The sequence below is a fragment of the Dreissena polymorpha genome, chromosome 1, assembly GCF_020536995.1.
Source record: "Dreissena polymorpha isolate Duluth1 chromosome 1, UMN_Dpol_1.0, whole genome shotgun sequence".
In the NCBI taxonomy this organism is placed as follows: Eukaryota; Metazoa; Mollusca; class Bivalvia; order Myida; family Dreissenidae; genus Dreissena; species Dreissena polymorpha.
In genome coordinates this window covers 29,477,192-29,500,003 of record NC_068355.1, presented here as the reverse complement: position 1 = coordinate 29,500,003, position 22,812 = coordinate 29,477,192, and the positions used below count along the sequence as shown (strand labels likewise).

The following is a 22,812-nucleotide window of genomic DNA, read 5'->3' as shown; positions in this document are numbered from 1 at the left end:
CACTATAAAGAGGAAACCCACAAAGAAAACATGAAATTGAGAAGCAAACAGGGTTCCTGCAATGTGTTTTTTGGTGAAACAGGAAGGTACTATTGTTAAAACTGTTGAATCTAAAACAGTCATAAACAACAACAGCCCTGTGAAATACAAAATGTAATAGTAACTGACTTATGTTTAAATAAAATGAACTAGTCTGTTTGATGTGAGCATAGAAAGAGACAATGTGTTTGTTTATAATAACTTTAAAAAGTAAATACATATGTGAGACTCATTGAGTTAAGGATGGATAACGTGTATTTGTATGTAATGACTATAAATAACATGTATGAGTTATTGTGAAATAAGTTTAATGTGTTCAAGCAAGTAAATGATATATACTGTGTTAATCGGCCTTGAAAATGAAAATTTGGCCTTAAAAAGTCCTTGAAAAGTGCTTGAAATTAGGTTTGAGATTTCTGTTTGAACCATGTTGTTGCTTTACTTCTGTTGAAGCTGCACACTTGTATTGATTCAATAAAACTGTAAAACATCATTAACTTTAATAAACTGATGTTTCATAACATCTTTAATCCTTGAAACTGTCCATAATATAAACGTTAAACTTACAAACAAAATCGATAACACGAATGATTCGGCACTTATTGGCTCTTGCTTTCTTGATTCGAAAAAGTTTGCGATCGACTGATATTTTGGCGCAATAATAGCGGACGTCTTTCGAATACTCTTAGGCATTTTTATTTCGCATCGTAATAGAATTTGAAAGTACAGACACTTTTAAAAATACATGCACAATGAGCGACGGAATAAGTCAGATTGAAAACGCATGTATGTCGTGGTATATAATTTTGTCAGACGCTTTATTTAACTATGAAATCTAGGAGTCCACAGAGCGTTCAATAACTTTGACTGTTTTCTTGCTCCGTCATCCAGGCGCTATCTGAATAAAAGCGTCGCCGCGTTCCGATAATAATTATAAAATGAATATACCGAAAATGAACAAAACATTTTCGATCGAAGCTATTGTGTCGTACGCATCGAATTTGACATATTTGTGTAAAAATCAAATTGGTTGCGTTTTCAATACGCATGATATTTCATTTCTTTGCGTTTTTAAACATTTAAATAGGGTGAAAGACGCAGATACGCAGCTTATCTGGGGCACTGGCTACAATAGTTGTTAAGCAATCTTATTTTATAATTTACAGAGCTAAGATTGCATGGTTCTCATGCTTTTTTAACCTTTTATCAAAGCCATGAAAGTAAATCCGTTTTCAAGCTAGGACACTTATTCTTGTTAGAGTGTGGACTCGAAATTTATGTTAATAAAGAGAGAAATTTGTTTAAATAAAGACAGACAGAACAAATGCAATAATACAATAAAACATGTTTGGAGGGAACCTATTTGGACTAAATGTTCAAAAATAAGCATAATATCAAATTTCTAAAAATTATAACATATTCAGCAGTTAATATTTACATTGTATTACAACTAAGGCCATGTGTCCAGCAATGCCGACACACAAAATAAACAAAATACGATCGATTCCAGACGTATCTAGTCTATTTTCAATTTTTAGTGTTCATAATTAAACATTTATAGTAATTCTTTAAGGTAAGAGTGTATGCTTAATAAACAAAATTAATAGATTAAATGACTGAATAAAGTTATTGTACATTTACAAACATAAACATTGTTTGTTTTCCATTGAATGCATGTTAAGTAAGCTGCAAGAATTACTGTCAACATATGTTGGTCTTATACTTGAGGATAGCTTCCTATTTGCAAATCATTTTGCTATCCTTTAGGAGCTTCCGGGGGCCTTCGGCCCTGCGGCCCCCAGCTAAAATATTTCCTTATTTTCCTTATTTTTTACTTTCACCCATGTATACAGCTTGTTACATGTTTATTTACTTTTGATTTTTTGTCTTTTGTGAATTTTAATAGATTTTAACATTCAAAGATCTGTAAAGACATGGTAAAAATGTATGAATGTTTTTGCAACTTTAGGAAGACATTAATGTCAAATGTTTGCCTCCCATGTATTGAAACATATATTTACAGTAAAACATCTGTGAAAGCATTGTAAAAGTAAAGTGATAAATAGAATGAGAACCAATAAAAAACATTTTATTTTATGCTCTCATTTTTTCGACGAAATGGCGTAATAAATCCAACGAAACTATCCAGTTTAATTCTTGTACAATATAAATAAGCGGTGACAAAAGCATAGAATAAAAAGAAAATGTGTTGGATTCGATGGAATATCGGCTTTAATTCACTCGTTATCATAAAAAATACATATTTTCACTCGTGGCAGCGCCACTTGTGAAAATATTATTTTAAATGATCACTCGTGAAATAAAATTGATATCCCATAGAATCCAACAAATATCCTCTATATATTTTGTACAAGTTGATGTTCCCTTTTTTGTTATGCAGGTAAGGAGCTGCTAAAAGATTAATAAGCTGTGTTGTGGGGAAATGTGGCTAAATGCATGTGCTTAAATTGTTGTCCCAGATTAGCCTGTGCAGTCTTTAAGGCTAATCAGGGATAACACTGACTCTATCAAAGTATCTCTTTATGAAAATCAAGTCTAGTCGGAAAGTGTCCTCCCTGATTAGCTTATGTGAAATTTGTGTGAGTTTTGAATATTTATGAGCCACATATTGGCTTATGAAATTAAATCTCTGCAAGTTTAGAATTTTTTTTTTATGAATTTACAGGTTTATATAGCACTTGCCAACACTTTTAATGTTTAAATATATAATGGTCTGATTTGATTCATGTGTATGCTATTTTGGACATGGAACCTGCAAGGATATGCCAGATTAAAAATTCATAAGAATGAAGATTTGCTGTTTAAAAAATTCACATCCAATCAAAATGCATAGTTTTTTTATAAATTGAAATACAAACCTTTGTTTCAAGTTCATATCACCCATTGTGTTGTTTTCAGAAGAGCACCATCATCGATATTGATTTGGCGCGGCAACAGCACCAGTCCAGCCCGCATGAGCCTCAGTCAAGGACGAACCTTCCCCTCCACCTGACCCTAGCAGCCTCAGTCCACGACGACCCTTCCACTCGACCTGACCCTAGCGCCTCCACCTTGACCTACAGCCTCAAAAGGTCAGCTTTGTTGAACGATTCCATTCTTTTGCAGGAAATTCTGAGCACGTTGAGTTCTCGTGCACTGTTCTCAACAACTGCACTGTCCTTGTTGAGTGAACCACACTCGAGCCTGAGTTAGTTCAGCTTGAGTGCCGGGATAGGAACACGTGTTCCAGACACGAGGAGTTATAGCAAAAGTTATGTTAAAGCTAACAATCAGTTCTCGCTGTTGGACACCAGAAAGAATATCAAAACAATAAAAAGTTGGATAACCTGTACAAAGGCAGTAACAACTTCATTTTGAACACTCATGGTACATCCCTGGGCATGCCTCAGGCGTGAACTCTGACATCTGAAACGAGGTGCTAAAGGTTAACCCATCAGGGTTTGTTACTTTGCACTCCAAGCCCAATTGACCACACATTGAATTGGCAATAGACAAGGCGTAAAAAAATGACAGCAGTTTGGATGTGTCAACCAGTATGCCCTTTGACTCTCAACTCGGCCATAAGCAATATCAATTAGGCATGCATGTCATCTCAGCTTCTTGAGTATCTGGTATGACCTTAAAGAGTTATTTATACTGTCAAAGTTGGGGCAACAATTCAGCCCAATTCCTAATCTTAAAAAGTCTATTCCAAATTTTTCCATAATTACTGTCTAAAGTTCACAATTGACGGTTGGCTAAAACAATTATTTGATTTTAATAGGTTGTAACATCTATAAGTAGAACGTTAATATTAAATTTACAATAGTAATACACTTTATATTGATAGCACTTATTCTTAATTTTTAGCTCGGCGTTTTCGGAGAAAACTATAGGTATTGTCATAGCCAGCTCGTCGTCCGCCGGCGTCGTGCTAAAACCTTCACATTTTGCTCTAAAATCTAAGTGCGTCCACCTACAACTTTGAAACCTCATATGAAGATGCACCTTGATGAGGTCTACATGCCACACCCATTTTTGGGTCACTAGGTCAAAGGTTAAGGTCACTGTGACCTCTATAAAATAATAAATAATAATTTCTGACAAGCTTCATTTATTAAAAACTGCACCCTAGCCGAGCGTTTGCACTCATTATGCGTAGCTCTTGTTAAGTAATTTATTAGCAAAAAGTTGTATTGTATAACATTTAAAGTGGTATAGTCTCACATTTTTGAAGTTATGTCTGTTTAAAAAAAAGATAATTATGGCAACTTGCTACAACATTTCAAGTGGGTTCACGTTATTCATTTAAACAATGCTATTATGAGTGCTACTTTGCACAAAAATCATTTCGCTATCCTAAATATCAATTATAGAAACAATGTTTTGCATTAAACAAACAGGTGTGTTAAGTAAGGTGTTACAGCATATATACATGTATTCAAGATGTATTCGTTTGTTACTAAAAACACTCTATTTTTCTATTTTTAGTTTACTTGCCATTTCCTTTTCAGATTACATTATTATCCAAGAAGAAGAACATTGTTGAAGTAAATGTTGAAAACAGTCCAAACCCCCTTCTCACACAAATACTACAAGTCGCTCGAGACATTCAGCACGCCACCTATGAACATCTCGCACAAAAACAACAAGTCGTTCAAGAAATTCAGCACGCCACCTATGAACATCTCCCACAAATACTACAAGTCGCTCAAGATTCAGCACGCCACCTATGAACATCTCCTACAAATACTACAAGTCGCTCAAGAAATTCAGCACGCCACCTATGAACATCTCCCACAAATAATACAAGTCGTTCAAGAAATTCAGCACGCCACCTTTGAACATCTCCAACAAATACTACAAGTCGCTCAAGAAATTCAGCACGCCACCTATGAACATCTCCCACAAATACTACAAGTCGTTCAAGAATTTCAGCACGCCACCTATGAATATCTCCCACAAATACTACAAGTTGCTCAAGAAATTCAGCACGCCACGTATGAACATCTCGCACAAATACTACCAGTTGTTTAAAAATTTGGCAGGCCACGTATGAACATCTCCCAGAAATACTACAAGTTGCTCGAGACATTCAGCACGCCACCTATGAACATCTCGCACAAAAACAAGTCGTTCAAGAAATTCAGCACGCCACCTATGAACATCTCCCACAAATACTATAAGTCGCTCAAGATTCAGCACGCCACCTATGAACATCTCCTACAAATACTACAAGTCGCTCAAGAAATTCAGCACGCCACCTATGAACATCTCCCACAAATAATACAAGTCGTTCAAGAAATTCAGCACGCCACCTATGAACATCTCCAACAAATACTACAAGTCGCTCAAGAAATTCAGCACGCCACCTATGAACATCTTCCAATACTACAAGTCGCTCAAGAAATTCAGCATGCCACCTATGACCATCTCGCACAAATACTACATGTCGGTCAAGAAATTCTGCACGCCATCTATGAACATCTCGCACAAATACTACAAGTCGCTCAAGAAATTCAGCACGCCACCTATGAAAATCTCCCACAAATACCACAAGTCGTTCAAGAAATTCAGCACGCCACGTATGAACATCTCCCACAAATACTACAAGTTGTTCAAGAAATTCAGCACGCCACCTATGAACATCTCACAAATACTACAAGTCACTCAAGAAATTCAGCACGCCACCTATGAACATCTCCCACAAATAATACAAGTTGTTCAAGACATTCAGCACGCCACGTATGATCATCCCCTTGAAATACTACAAGTCTTCAACAAATTCAGCACGTCACCTATGAACATCTCACAAATACTATAAGTCGCTCAAGAAAATCAGCACTCCAGGTATTAACATCTTGCACAAATACTACAAGTCGCTCAAGCAATTCAGCGTGTCACCTATGAACATCTTGCATGGTGGCTTGGTGAGTCTGACTTCTGTCTTGACAAGTCACTCAAAATAAAATAATCGGATCTAACAGACAGAGCAGGTGCTGAGTGACTCGTCTGTTAACTTGACTGACCTCGATACGTTGCTCTCGAATAATGAGAACCTGACGCACGAGTAACAGTGCTGTCCAACATTCCCAGTTTTTGGTTGGCGACTTCACTGTCGGGACTCACACAATCTCTGCCTATAAGCAACAAAAACAGGTAGTATATTAGCTGCGCTCTGGAAAAACAGTGCTAAAGTGTTGTCCCAGATAAGCGTGTTAAGTCTGCCCAGGCTTATTAGTGACCACGTGTTCTGAATATGCCTTTAAAACAAAAAATTCCATTAAAGTGGAAAGTGTCGTGGCTGTTTGTGCAGACAGCACAGTCTTATCTGGAACGACTCTTTTTATTAACTGGTCAAACTGAGTAAATAAATACTTATAAGTGTTGATTTGATATCAGTGTTAAGCATAAAAGGTCAGGGCATATTTTCATACATTTTTGTGCCAAAATTCAGCCTCTAGACCAAAAGTTGTTTCTTTGTTTTCACTTGTATATTACAAATAATCCCTTTTCATAAATTAAACATGATACTTATTAAATGTTGTTTAAGATAAGTTAAACAATTATTGAAATGCAGTAAACATTCTATGAAATAATTATCTGCATTTATTTTAAATAAGAATATCTATAAACTACAATTTACCACCTGTCCAGGTTTTCAGTATACAGATATGCAACTGGAGTGATGATATGCCCTGAAGATATTTATTAATTATACCCCCTGTTAATTGGGGTATAAAGGAATCCCCTTGGACGGACGTCTATCTGTCTGTCTTTCCATCTGTCTGTGGGCGTTCACTTAACGATTCAACGTTCAGCTTTCAAACTTTCAGGTATTGTTCCTTCTCATATGAGGTTGTGTATATACATTGTATCATTCTACACTGAAAATTACAAAACTGAGACATTCTATAACATCATGCTACATATTCTGACTTGCAGCATTGGGGGATATTCTACGTCACAATTGTTACAAATTTGTGTTTTACTAGACAGCAATTACACTTTTTTATAGATGATTTAGCATTTTCAGTTATATGTAAATTAAATTTATTTTAATAGGATTAGAAGATGTTGTTTTCTTTTAACAATTTTGAAAAAGCAATATTTTGGGATTGTGTCATCCACATAACTTGTTAATTGAATGGTCATGACAAAAATTATATGACCATTCTCTCTCTTATTCTGGTACGGCAGTTATCATTTGCCGGCATCAGTATATGCGCTTAAATAGCCGGGAACAGAATAGCTTACTGACCCCATTACTGTGACTGAAATGTATTTTTATGTGTAGGGGTCTATACAAAACTGAAAACATTACTGGAATCTAATTTTTCTAGTTCTTACAGGACCCCATACAATCACAGTTTGGTACTCAGCAGAATTACAGGCTCTCTGGTGAGCTGGAGCTGGACGCCCAAGGACAATTCCTGAGTATAGGTGTCGAGCTCCTGGGCCAGGAATTCGGGGCATAGCTCAACGAGTCCTACCCCAGGGTACAGCCACTCTAACCTTGGGGCTCCACACTTCCCTGCTCAGGGGCAGAGATTATCTAATCTACAAGGTAGGTTGTAATGCAAAACGTTTCACAGTCATTCAAATAATTTTTGGTAGACTACGGATATATTGATGTTTCCACTATATGAGGTAAGGAGGGTATAACGATTTACCCTTATTCGTGATTGTGTCCATCCTTTCATCCGTTCTTTTATCCCATACTCTTGTGTGGCCGCCCTAACTAAAAACGTATTGTGCTAAAGGGATTCAATCTTTGCATTTATTTAACAATGCATGTGAACTTGTGAAAGTTCATATTTTTCTTAGCTTTTTCTGACATAGTTGGAGAGATAACCCCCTTTTTTAAATTGTGTAGCGGTTAACTTAACTTTTTCGCTACTAGAGGCCTGAAACTTTAGATGAATTTTGGAAACCACAGTCCATCCGTTGGCGACGTGTTTGTGTTTGTCTGTCAACGTTTTCGTTAAAGGACATTTCCTCCTGAACCACTGAACTTAATTTAATGAAACCTCACAGGAATGTTCCTTGGGTGTTCGAATTATTCATCTTTTTATGCCCCCTTTCGAAGAAAAGGGGTATATAGGTTTAGCACTGTCCGTCTGTCAGTCTGTCTGTCACACTTTTCCTGCCCGCTCTCTAATTTATATAGTTTTCATCCGATCTTTACCAAACTTGATCAGAAGTTGTATCTAGACAATATCTAGGCCAAGTTCGAATATGGGTCATGCCGGGTCAAAAACTAGGTCACGGTGTCGAAAAAACAAATTCAATAAAGTAATAAGCTTTAAATGGACCTAATTATCTGACCTGCGATTTATATATTTTTGTTAAATAAATCAAAGCGGCGCAAACACATGGTGGTAAAAGGTCAAGGTCATTCTTCAAGGTCTAAGGTCAAACAAACAAATCCAAGGGAAGTAATAAGGTTTAAAGGGAGATAATTATTCAATATTGAACATAGCAACTTGATATTTGGCATACATGTGTATCTCATGGAGCTGCACATTTTGAGTGGTGAATCTACAGTCAGGGTAGTGGCTTGTAATTATTTGCTTCTAAAAATAGAGATTTGTTAGAGACAATTATTTTAAAGGGAAGTAATTTATATAATTGATAATGTCAGATTATATATTTCCTTACCAACAATTTAAGTTCTATTCACAGTTACTGTACAGATTTTTTATTTTGATTATTTATAACTCATATGATTGATTTGTCAAAGTTTTTTTTAAATGATATAATTATCATGTCTTTCCTGAACTTATGTGTGAATGGTATGGTTCATTACATACCTGTGGACTTATGTCCATAGATACATGATGAACTCTGGCTATGGTCTCTTTGATAAAACACAGCCTTGGTTGTCAGTGATGTCTGACTTGGTCATATGTGACAGTCTACGGACCCCCCCACCCCCCGGTTGGATTGGACAAAATCCAAGGGAAGTAAAAAGCTTTAAAGGGATATGATTTCTATACCTGCCAAATGATAAATATAAATTTTATTTTAAAGCGGCGCAGTAGGGAGCATTGTGTTTCTGACAAACACATCTCTTGTTTGAAACTGCATAGCCAAGAGATTTAATATTGTTGTGCAACAGTGTAAAGTGAGTCATCAACAAATGTTTCCAAATAATGTGTTTTGGTCAAAACTGGCTTACCCCCAGGATTTCCCAGTTTTACAAGGATTTTATATTTGATATGGAGCATAATGTAGAGGTCCCCTACACAGTTTGTTTTATTAATAAACTTGGTCCTAGTGATCATTGACTGATCCTGGTAAAACCTTCATAAAAACATTGTGTTAACAGCAAAGCCCCTATGGTTCCTATTTGGTCCATGTAAATGATGACATTTCTGAATTAATTGAATATAATTTTGGGATTTGTTAAGATATTTCTATATGTTTATAGGGTCCTTATCCTCACAAGTTCAGGCCCAGGAAACCATGCTTCTCAACTGCACCCAGCCACTACATCGCAACAGTAATAGTTTGTTTCACCACTTTTAGAATGGGGCTTGGACTCTTTGTATTTCGAACAAGAACTATCTTTCAAAAAGATATACGGCGTTGATTGTGGTTGTGGTTGATAAAAGATAAAGAGTTATATTAATGAGACAGCAAATTCCTTTTTCTAAGCAGTTCTTAGCAGCATCACATGCAAATCAATAACCTTGCGCCAGATTTTGTGGCTTACTTCGCATTATTAGATATTGTTGACCATATATCCATAGTTTAAACCTATTTATTTTAGCTTGATTGCATCAAAAGCCTTAGGCTTATATAAACGCTCTCGATTCTATTGATAAAGAACAAAAATATACAAGAAGAATATAAATTAAATGATGATATACGAGTATATGGCCAAACACGAATCAACCGTACATATTTGAAATATTAATATGCGTGTTCTTCGAACAGACATGTATTGTTGTAGTGGTTTTTCGGACTTAGTTATTTGATTCGATTGTTAATAGTATCGTGAATCATTGTGCTCATGCTTAGTAAATTGGTTGCTATGGTGGAATAAATCTAATTAAATTAATCAAAACTAGTACATATCATGGAATTATTGAAAAACAATCCTTTATTGACATACCATAATTATATAACGCGAATATCTGCAATGAAGATATTTCCGGTCATGTTCACCGGGTTAACGCGATAGAGTTTATATAATGAGTCTTGTACTGACCGCGAACTGAACTTTATACCTTGTGAGATGGAATGCAATGCGTTAAAGTGAGGTCACGATTTCACTGCTGAAATGACGGTTTGTTTACAGCTTTATACTTTTTCATATTATTTTCGCTGTTTCGAAAACAATTTAACATATTTTGGTCAAAGCAAATATCAGGATATGGAACAAAAATATTTATATGATCTAAAATATACGTGATCACAGAATGCAATATGGTAGTAATAACTAAATATGAGAACGCAGCCTTTAAAAAAAACAAATGCTATGGCGCTGACAATCCTCTGGAAATAAAAGGTGCACGCACAAACCTTATTGATGTCAAGAGTTGAATGTAAAACTGTTCTATCTATCAAGCCTTTTCATTAGAGATACAGTTGTTTCATGCTGAACACGCAGTAAAACAGTGTTAAAAAGACGCGGACATGTTTTCAATGTTTTGGTTGTATGCTGAAATCAGCCAATAGAATAAATGAAGTGTATTCATTTGTGTCTAGCCGCGGTCAGGTCAGGTAAGGTCAAAAGTGACGTTAAACAGCTACGCCAAAAAAACTGTGTTGTTATTATCCCCCGCCATAGGCGAAGGGATATAATTTTTGGCAGTGTCAGTCCGTCCGTCTTTCTGTCCGGCCGGCACTTTTATGTCCGGAGCCATATCTTGGAAGTGCTTTGGTGGATTTCATTGAAACTTGGTATGAGTATATATATGGATAAGATGATGATGCACGCCAAATGGCATTTGTACACCATCTGTTAATAATGGAGTTTTGGCCCTTTGTATCTTGACAAAAATGCTTTTTAATATAAGCTTAGAGCTTTATCTCCATTAACACATGACCCAAAGCCATAAAACTTGCCATGTTGTTCTCAATCATCTGGGGTTGCTTCACATTCAACACCCATAATCTTAGGTGTTAAGGTCAAGGTCATACATTGAGGTCAAAGGTCACACATTTGATGAATTATTCATTATTTAGTCATTCCTTTACTATGCACTAAAGGAATTCTGTAATATCTTTCCATAGTAATTAATTTATACCTTTTCTTTTTGTTCTACACCCATCCATAATAAAATTTATTTGATGGGGTATATCAATTCAACAAATTTGCTTGTTTTAAGTAAAATTGAGAAATAGGTGTTGTGGTTGTTTTTGCTAACAAATACTTTAATATTGAGGATAAAAGTTTGTTCAATATAACATTTACTATGGTTCAACTTGAACTGAACATGGCATATATTTTTCTTTGTTTGGAAACCTTCACTTGTTAATTTCAATCAGTCATTTTGGAAAAATGGATACTTTGTTACATTTGGAATGGGACCGAACAACAGCCCAAAATATTAGAATAAAAAAATAAAACTGAAGTAAGTTCCCTTATCATTGGAAAAGGATCACTGTGGCACAGCTGTGAGCACCTAACAAAATGTCCTGTCTTAAAAAGCCAAGGAAGTCTCTTCTGTATGAAAACCCTGTCTTGGTCGAAAAATTAGCCTGATTAGCCTGTGCTGACTGCACATGCATTAAGCCAAATTTTCCCTAAATGCGGCTTTTATAAGCCTTAGACTTTTGATGCAATCAAGCTTTAACAAATTGGTAAAACCAAAATGCACACAAAACTGGGTTTTCTGCTCTTCAATAAATTGACTAGAATATCTTATTTCAATTTAAGGTTTAAAAGTGAAACTAGTGCACCTTCGATACAAATGTTAATAAGATAGACAGCTTCACGCTCAACCCTAAAATTATGGGTTATATTGAACATCCAGAGCTTTATTTCAAAAATGTCAATAGCATGCAAATTATCTGTAGGTACCAACCAAACTGACTTTTTAACTCTTTACCAAAATCACGTTCTAAATCAAATGTAATGATTGTAATGAAACTGCCATTTCTATGTAAAAGGGGTCAATGTTGTTTGTGCCTTTGTGTTAGGTGGGTGTTATATTTGTGGAGATCTGGATAGCAATTTTAATCACCAATACTGTGATTGTAATTGTAATTATATGCAAATGATAGTAGTAGTATAAGAAGCGTTGTATTGACTACATCAGGAATGTGCCTTATGGCTATAGCCCCCAGAAGAATTGTTAGTGATATGTGGTACATATTTACCCATTTAAAGATCTTTTTCAAGCTTACTTGAGCAGAAAATGCTCTGGTAAGAAATTGTGATAACCCTATGTCAATCAATGTGCTGTGTGCGTGAGGTCAACTTTTGTCATTAACACTCTAGATGCCTAATTTGTTGATCAGATCTTCATGAAACTTGGCCCAAAACTAGGAAACCATGTCATCAGATCAAATCTTTTAAAACCCCATGCCACTATAGGGGCTCAATCTCGATAAAAACTTAGTAAGCATGCTTATCTTGACAATGTCTAAGCCAATTTGGAATTTAGGTCAACAGTTAGAAAAGCCTTCTTACCACTCCAGATGCCACATTTATGACTCAATTTAATGAAAAATGCTTATCTTTCAATTTTCAAGTCTGAGTTTGAATCTATGTCACATGTACCCAAAAACTAGGTCATGAGGTGCAATCTTTCTTCCCACTCAAAATCGTTCAAACTTGGTCAGAATGTTGATCTTGAATGCTGCATATTGAAATCACATCATGTGCGTTCAAAAACTGGGTAACTAGGTAAAATGTTCTAAATATCATGTTACCGCTCTAGAGGTTGCATTGACGACTCGATCTTGTTAAAACTTCATCTTTTTTATTTTGTCTAGACAAATTTTAAAATTCGGTCACATCTTTCCATAAACTAGGTCTTGAAGTTAAATCTCAGACCACTCTAGAAGCCACATTTATGACTCAGTCATGTTTAAACTGGGGCATAATGTTTATCTTGACAATATCATCTTATAATCAATGCCATTTTCGAAACTCGCTTAAGTGTGGTCAAAAACTATGTCAAAAGGGCAAGTCTTTTACCAAAGTTTTAAGTCGAACTAAGGTAAGTCTTCATGGCCATCCTGACCCTTTTGTTACAATAAGCAGGATGCAGATATTTTTCAAAAAACGATATTTTGCATTGTTTTCAATTAAAAAACTTAAAGATTGTATTTAAAGAAAATCGTTACATTTAAGGAATATTGTTTTTTTGTTCAGTGTAGTTAAAATACTTACATGTGTATCGCATTTAAATTCAGACTAAAATGCATGTTATGTTTTCACTCTATGTTCAAAGATATCTGTCAGTTGGAGGGAGAAAGAAAGAGATGTTTAAATAGCAAAACATGCACACATTGCTGCTTCAGCCTCAATATGAATTGCAGCGGCAGCAGCAGAAGCAACAACGCTCACAATTCAATAATAAACAGTTCCATTGATGAGCGCTTTTAAATGTATGAGACTTCAGAATACTCATTATCGAGACTCACCTGTGCTGAATGTTTTCTTTATTCTTTTACTGGGTAATTACAGTTGATATAAGGCATGTGCCTTAAGTGTTGTCCTTGCAGGCTTATCTGGGAAGACACTTTCTCCTAAAATGGTGTTTTATGCCTCCGGATCGAATATAACCTTGTTTCTAAAATAGCTGCTGTGCGGCTTCAAAGCACAGTAAGGGGCATTGTGTTTCACAATCACAGCTCTTATGTTTGTACAAAGAAAGTCTCTTCTCGGAAAAAATCTAGTTTAGGCGGAGTGCCGTCAGCGATTAGCCTGCAAGGACTTCACAGGCCTATTTGAGACGATACTTTAAACACATACATTTAACCGTTTTTACAGAGTGAGGCGCAATTTTGTGAATTGTTATAAATATAACATTGATATGCTGTCCATGTGACCTTTTCATAACTTGATGAGCCCACTATATCTACAAATTAACTGATCAATGTTTATGCATTGTTATTGTTCCATTCCCTTGTTGCAATAGCACATTATTGTTTTGCGCCAAACTTAAGACTATGGCAGCTATAAGTGCGCTGTTGAGAGGTTTGCACACACTATTGCATCAGCTCTCTATTTCAAAACAACTGATCATCATGAAATATGTTGATAATGTTTTTGATCATATCTAGACCAAATTTAGTAACCAACCAGATCTCATGTAGCACCTCCAACATATGTTTTTGTTTAATGAAGAATAATTGACCAAATTAAACGTGTCTGCCATTTCACTCACGATCAATATAACCCAGTCTTCTTAGCGGGTGTATTGTTGGCATTCTTGTTTATTCGGTGTATGAACTGCCTGAAAACTGTGTAGATGTGACAAATAGAATGATCTCCTGCTGATGCAACTGAAGTTACATTTGTTGATATTGTATTTCACAGGACAACATGTCAATGAACAAGGCACCTTTCTCTGAAAACCTCGCCGAGCTAATGAACAGTTCAACTACGCCATATGTGACCCTTCAGAGAATGGAATTCCTAGCCAAATATCTAATCGGTGCCAATCTGGGCCCCAGCAGCAGCCTCAGCCGTGGGGGACGGGTTTATGAAGCAATCTGGGCTCCAGCAGCAGCCTCAGCCATTGGGGACAGGTTTATGAAGCAATCTGGGCTCCAGCAGCAGCCTCAGCCATGGGGGACAGGTTTATGAAGCAATCTGGGCTCCAGCAGCAGCCTCAGCCGTGGGGGACAGGTTTATGAAGCAATCTGGGCTCCAGCAGCAGCCTCAGCCGTGGGGGACAGGTTTATGAAGCACCCTGAACTTCTCAATCTCACATCAACAGTAGATCAACATGACCTCCAGCAGCAGCCTCAGCCGTGGACACAGGTTTATGAAGCAATCTGGGCTCTAGCAGCAGCCTCAGCCGTGGGGGACAGGTTTATGAAGCAATCTGGGCTCTAGCAGCAGCCTCAGCCATGGGGGACAGGTTTATGAAGCAATCTGGGCTCCAGCAGCAGCCTCAGCCGTGGGGGACAGGTTTATGAAGCAGGGCTCCAGCAGCAGCCTCAGCCGTGGGGGATAGGTTTATGAAGCAGGGCTCTAGCAGCAGCCTCAGCCGTGGGGGATAGGTTTATGAAGCAGGGCTCTAGCAGCAGCCTCAGCCGTGGGGGACAAGTTTATGAAGCACCCTGATCTTCTCAATCTCACATCAACAGTAGATCAACATGACCTCCAGCAGCAGCCTCAGCCATGGGGGACAGGTTTATGAAGCAATCTGGGCTCCAGCAGCAGCCTCAGCCATTGGGGACAGGTTTATGAAGCAATCTGGGCTCCAGCAGCAGCCTCAGCCATGGGGGACAGGTTTATGAAGCAATCTGGGCTCCAGCAGCAGCCTCAGCCGTGGGGGACAGGTTTATGAAGCAATCTGGGCTCCAGCAGCAGCCTCAGCCGTGGGGGACAGGTTTATGAAGCACCCTGAACTTCTCAATCTCACATCAACAGTAGATCAACATGACCTCCAGCAGCAGCCTCAGCCGTGGACACAGGTTTATGAAGCAATCTGGGCTCTAGCAGCAGCCTCAGCCGTGGGGGACAGGTTTATGAAGCAATCTGGGCTCTAGCAGCAGCCTCAGCCATGGGGGACAGGTTTATGAAGCAATCTGGGCTCCAGCAGCAGCCTCAGCCGTGGGGGACAGGTTTATGAAGCAGGGCTCCAGCAGCAGCCTCAGCCGTGGGGGATAGGTTTATGAAGCAGGGCTCTAGCAGCAGCCTCAGCCGTGGGGGATAGGTTTATGAAGCAGGGCTCTAGCAGCAGCCTCAGCCGTGGGGGACAAGTTTATGAAGCACCCTGATCTTCTCAATCTCACATCAACAGTAGATCAACATGACCTCTAGCAGCAGCCTCAGCCATGGGGGACAGGTTTATGAAGCAATCTGGGCTCTAGCAGCAGCCTCAGCCATGGGGGACAGGTTTATGAAGCAATCTGGGCTCTAGCAGCAGCCTCAGCCATGGGGGACAGGTTTATAAAGCAGGGCTCTAGCAGCAACCTCAGCCATGGGGGACAGGTTTATGAAGCACCCTGAACTTCTCAATCTCACGAACAGTAGATCAACATGACCTCTAGCAGAAGCCTCAGCCATGGGGGACAGGTTTATGAAGGACCCTGATCTTCTCAATCTCACATCAACAGTAGATCAACCAATCTGGGCTCCAGCAGCAGCCTCAGCTGTGGGGGACAGGTCTCCAGCAGCAGCCTCAGCCGTGGGGGACAGGTTTATGAGGGATCCAGCAGCAGCCTCAGCCGTGGGGGACAGGTTTATGAAGCACCCTGATCTTCTCAATCTCACAGCAACAGTAGATCAACATGACCTGAACGGTGGGGATAAGAACTAATGATAATTAAACCCCACACACCAAGATTTGGAGATTTGGAGAGTCTGTAAGTTGGTCAGTCAGAGGGGCTTTTTGTCTGCATAAAATGTAAACATATTTGTATCAAACCAAATCTACATTTCTCAAGGGATTTTATTATATCTTCAATTGTGTGAACCCCATGAAGTGCGGGTTGAGGTATGGTAATCATTTTGTGACAAAGCTCTAAGTTATCATTGGCCAAGTCACTCTCTTGCACAATATTAATGTACTGACTCTGTATCTCACCATACATGGGAATTCAGGGGCTGTGTAACTTATATTGTATTCAGAATTATTAACTAACATTTTGACCACAGAACTGTGTAAATAGCTTTGTTCAAAACAAAGGAAGCATAGAGTCACTAGAATCACTTTAGATAAAAAAGTGTAAATGCAGGAACCATAGTTAATTAGTATGTTTTATTATGACACATTTACCAGAATATATTTTTCTTTCAGCGGTTCGTGTTCAGTGTCTAACAGTATTCTAATGACCAAGCCACGTCAGCGAAGCAGCAATAACAGCAGTCAAGTAAGTTGTCTTCAACATTTAAGAGTACCAAGGGTCGCAGTCTTTTGCTCAATACGGATTGTTTTAAATAAAACCTAATGTAGTTATTGAAAATATTTGTTGATTTCCGTGTAAGATGGAAATGTTTTATAGCCCAATACATCAACACCACAAATGCATATGAATGATAACTAATCAAAACATACATTTCTTTATATTTTTCTTCAAAAAAATGTATGAAGAACACATTAAGGTTGTTTCAAAATATAGCTGAACAATATGTGTTTCAAAATATATCTAAACATATTGATGTTTTAGACTTCGCTTTGATTTATTTTCCCTTTGATTTCTCTTCTCCTAAACAGGTCGAGGATCACCCAAAACCACTTGGTGCCTAGCGATGATTTTTTCTGCTACCAACTTGACCTGGTTATTGTACTCATGTGCGCGTCAGGTTAAAGGTCACCTAAGGTTTAATCAGCATATATGGCCATGGTAGTAAGACAATTTAAGATCATAAAGGGACTTGTTGACCAACTCGACGACCAAGTTATTTAATATTGTTTCAAATGTATAAACGAAATGACTGCAATACAGGGCATCATACGAAAATCTACATACTTTCCCCTTTAAATGTGTAAAATTAACAATGAACAAAATGACTACAAAACAGGCATTTACAAGAACATCTTTGAATAGTTTCCTTTAAATATTGCTCAATCTTTTTCAAAATGTATGCAGAAAGAAAAAACTTTGTCTCTATAAAGATTGCTCAATATGTTTTTACTGCAAACGGATTAATTACAGAACAGGAATGTATCTTTTAACATTATCGTTGAAATGTCTCAACCATTTGCAGTAAACAACATGACTGCACAATATGGCATCAATGGCAAAGAAGAAGTGATCAGAGGGGGTTATAACGTGCAAGTCAAGAAGGCGACGTCCATGACAAGACTGGTATGGTTCGCTGTTTTATACTAATTATTACTTTTATTAATTATGAAATGCCGTAAGAAAGTGATGATCGTTTGTTTCGTATATATATATACACATATATCTCGACTTTACTCTCTACAAATTTGTTTAGCATGATCTGTAATGTTGTGTCCCCGCTAAAACATTTTGTAGCGAGTAGAGATATAGAGCGAGTATTAATACAAAATAACGCCTATTACTCAGCCCGAACGCAACCATCTTGACTATCAAGTAATTATCCCCTCTGTTTGATTGTCCCAAACTTATGTCAATCAACTTTCTCAAATTGTGTTGCATTTCGTGAATCATCAACTATGTATACAACTTTTGTCACAAAAAAGTATATTCAACCTGTGTCTGCGCCACTTGTAAATTGTTTTTATATAAATACTTTGGAGACAATTTGGTCATTACCAACATATAAAATACTAATTTATAAAATTAAGTCTTGATAGCATTGACTGTATGTTAAGTTTTAAGAGGCTTCCAACTCTAGAACATCGTTGACTTTAGATAAGCCTGATTATTTTATGTGTATGACTTATTAAGGGACTCACAAGTGTGACCGGTTGAAAAAGTTGAACCATTCCTGGGAGTCTTGAAGAATGTCAAAGTCAAGCTAGCATTGTCTTCAAAAATGTGTCTTGTTTGACACATGACTGACTTTATTTCCAGAAAACCCTGATTGCAAAATGCAGAGTCTGCTCCAGAAGCATTTGCAGACACAGAACATGAACCCGCTGCAGTCATCGTCTTCAGATTATATCATCTCTATGGTGCAGGACCCTCAGTCTGTGAACACAGGCAACCTTCGGTGAGTTAACGAGTCATGCGCATGCTTTTTGCATGGCCCCAATTTAAGAGTTAGGTGGGTAAATATAGATTTACCCTTGTCCGTCCATATGTCGTTCGCTGCAACTCTCGTATTTTTTTTCTACTGTAACCTCGAAAATTATTGCTTCTTGTGTGATGAAACCAAACATATGAACCATCATATGAACTTGCATTGCTGTGTATTTTGGTTCATTTTTGTTTGACATCAGTCGAGTTTTGTGACACAAGAAAAATGTGGGTGCATCCGTGACCATGGTCACCAACATTTTCCTACTTCACCAAAGAGATATGAGTTTTCTCAGAAAAACTCTTGCCCAATAAATGTTTTAGGGGCCATCAGCTAGTAAACCCTTGCCTATTTTCATTAATCATTAGGTACTACTTTTCCAATGCCAAACACGAATCTTTATTAAATCCAATCCCAAGGTATTAGTAGATAAAGAGGTTATTTTTCACTTTTAATATGTATTATCGATGCTTATTTCATCAATAGTTTCAGGACCATTATTTCCTCTGTGGATTCAAATCAGAGAAGTTGTAACACTCTATGACAGTGCGGTTCTTGTTCTTTTTGTCATTGGTATCAAAAATAATATGAAAAACCGAAATTTACTTGTATGCATTTTTCTTGTTTTTCAGGCGCCAATGACGAAATCAAACCATCCAATCAGAAACACATCCTGTTGCAGCAGTTATTACCATATTGACCCCAGTCAAACAAAAGAAACTCAGAGATAAATACTGTTTATGGTGTTCTAGTCTCTACATACCGTGTGGTATGTTGAGCACGTACTCTGACAGGTTTCATCTTATAATTGTTTGACTGGTGGAAAATAAATGACCTTGTTCAAGTCGAAATGTCAGAATAACAATTCATAATTCAAATGCCAAAAAGTCATATCAACAGCCACATTTGTTATGTGACCAGCAAAGTTGTATTCAAAAAGACACAATAGTTTACTTTATATTTTCTTGTGACCAACCAAGTTGTATTTAATGAAAAACAATAGTTTATGTTTTATGGGAATTATGATGCTGTCAGTCATGTTATGTTGGACGTTTTAGTTAAATATAGTATGTTACAAACTGTATTATTTGAAGCACACATATTGCAGGTATATCCAATGTCTGTGTCTGTATTATGAACCTTTCACTTCAGATTTTGATCCGGATATGGTAAATTTAAGGGAAATACAATCATAACAAAGTTATTTTAAGATTATCAAAGCTGTTTAAATGTTTATGGTAACTTGGACACAATTGAAAATATATTGGCGTATTGTCCATGTTTCAGTTTTCTGTTTTACCAGTAATATAGATGTGCTCATTAAAATAATGCTTCAAAGAGGTTGAGAGTTATGAAAGTTCAGCTTTTCTGTATATCAATCTTTCTGAACTCAATACTTGTCAATTTGCTCATTCGGGTCGGTATTTGATCCAAAATCTTGTTAAGTAGCATACTTTTTCAAGGGAATATAAATTAATTCTGGGAAAAAGTGTTTAATCTACTTAAATTTATTGATTTTTTGTTACCACCAGTACTTTGTTGATTTCAATTGCTATGGTTTGCTAAATAATTAAAGCATGACTGTTGTTTTATTTGGAAAGCTTTTAATAAAACTCAGAATTAAAAACAATATTTAAAAAAAAAGATGAGTTTTATGAAAAATGGCACATTTTATGTTTGTTAATTTGTGTTGTAAGATCATACACTTACATGCTCATAAGTGTTAACATTCGATTTTGGATGTTAAAGTTTATAATGCTTTATATATGCATATGTAGATTTACACAACCAGATTGTACCTTCTTAAATCAGTGAGTAATTTAACCCAGATTTCTTGATAACTGTTTATAGGTATATTTTGCCATTTATACATAGAGCAACTGCAAAGCGATTGTATTTTCGATGTAAATCATACATTTAGTGTTGCCATTGTTTAAACTCACTGTTTACATTTATTTGTACACACCATTGTTATAAAACAACATTGCTTGTGTAAATGCACATATATGTATAAAAACTGTTTAATAATGCAGCATTAAATATTCTGAAGAGAAAAGGATATTTACGGCAATAGAAACACCTTGTTATATGCTATGCTTTTCATCGAATGAATTTGAGCAACTATTAAAATGAATTTATTTCTTCTTTAATTTTAACTAAATACAACGATAGTACCTTGAAATTAGAAATGAGTCAATTACAAAATAAGGGAGAGTGATGTCATATGTTAACAATTGTCAGGCATAGCAATTGCCTCTATTGGTAATATAACAGAGCAATATTATTTGCTTAAACAATACAAATTAAGATGTCTTTTTTTGTTAGATAATAATTGTGTTTACAACTTGATATAACGAGTAAATACATACAGAATTTCAAATTATTTCGCAATATATACTCGGCAATAAGTGAAAGTCTAAAAGGATTTTGTGGAATAAACAATTTGCAAATTATTTGCTTGTTTCATGAAGTAATAGTTAAGGTAAAATGTGGTACTTATTGTTACACAAACACAATGTGTAATAACAAAATGCATCAGTAATGACATTTATTAAAATTCCTTAAATTTGCATGACTACTCAGTGCTTTGAGTTTTGTAATTGTGACGATTATAAGTGAATATTCTGCAAAAAATACCTCTATACGAAATGTGTATATTTCAATAATAATGGTATACTTGTATGCAAAGTACTTGAATAGTTTTGATGTATTGCTGATAAAGAATTGTGTAATTGTACTAGTCCTATTCCAGTTTGTGTAACGTTGACCGTTCAACATAAGCTGTCAGTGGAGTGAATTCACTGGGGCCAGTTTCTGTAAATCTTCCGATTTAAAACTGCAGCATACACGTATGTCTTAAATCCAGATTTACATAACAGTGTGGTTGTTTATCTTGAATTTGTATTGAATGCATAAAACATGTTTGTTATGTTGTTGAACAACTGAAGATAGCTTAAATGTGTACATTGTGTTTCATTTTTAGATATATCAAATTGATACATAGAAAACAAAATACAAAATGTGCAATAATTGGTATGCATGTTTAGCCCAAAAAATGTTATCATACAAGCATATAAGTATTGGACTATATGATACTGTAAGATGAAATGTTTAAATCACGTCATGATGTGTTCATCTACTTTAAATAAACATTTTTCATAAGTAGATATTGGTTGTATAAACTCTATTGAAACTGCCCCCAATTCATTTTAATTGCTTTTGTAAATATATTCAATATGTAACATTATTGTTAATGGTATGTTTATAGTTAAAGTGTAAGTGTTTCTCTAAACTGTAACCGGGTGTCTGTTTAATTTATTGAGATGTGTTTATATTGTCCGGCTTATTAAATTAAATATTGTGCAAATTGTCGCATTGTGGTTGTTGTGATAAAAACAAAGCACTTTCCACTACTCATGTTTGTTTTGGTTCACTATTTTTATAACCAGTGTTTTGTCAGTATACTAAATATTTTAGTTTTGCAATTTCTTTTCACTTAAACAGCCAACACCATTTATTGGATGACGTAGTTGTATGCATAGGAATTTAAGCTTAATAAACGTCTATAACAAAACTTAAAAGTACATTTAGACTATATCGATAAACACGACATATCATTTAAAAGAATTCGGCGTATATCCTGACTTTGAAATACAGGTAGAAAATTGACGTGTGTGTGTTATTTAATTAAAAACAAAGGTTTATGTATTTTTGTGTTTTCTGTTCACTTTAAAGTCGCATATCCACCGCATGAAATGTTTGAAGTGCAGGTATATTACATCAGAAAACAGTGTTCGTAGATAGGGATTTTACTATAGGAGATCACATCATATGTGTCCTCACATGGTTAATTATAAATATATTCCTTTGTAATCAAAACATGTTTATGTTTGATGACGACACCGTTTTATTTCCATACATTCAAATAACACTGTTACATCAGCGTCATACGAAATTTGGTCGTA

General features: G+C 36.3%; 1 protein-coding gene across 44 annotated transcripts in view; it reads left to right on the top strand.

The window, feature by feature from the left end:
• The window catches only part of LOC127874641 (uncharacterized), a 218,893-nt gene extending 196,674 nt beyond the window's left edge, over positions 1-22,219 (top strand). For 6 of the 44 annotated variants that reach the window (XR_008047111.1, XR_008047109.1, XM_052419145.1 and 3 more), the window contains 12 exons: positions 2,959-3,131; positions 4,554-6,198; positions 6,697-6,875; positions 7,392-7,606; positions 14,543-14,904; positions 14,990-15,185; positions 15,232-15,563; positions 15,649-16,479; positions 16,977-17,049; positions 17,394-17,988; positions 18,682-18,820; positions 19,480-22,219. The gene's annotated coding sequence lies outside the window, so the exon portion shown is untranslated. Of the gene's footprint in view, positions 1-2,958; positions 3,132-4,553; positions 6,199-6,696; positions 6,876-7,391; positions 7,607-14,542; positions 14,905-14,989; positions 15,564-15,648; positions 16,480-16,976; positions 17,050-17,393; positions 17,989-18,681; positions 18,821-19,479 lie in introns of all 44 variants that reach the window. The other 38 variants (XM_052419336.1, XM_052419306.1, XM_052419286.1 and 35 more) reach the window with 38 other exon arrangements.
• The last annotated feature ends 593 nt before the right edge of the window (positions 22,220-22,812 follow it).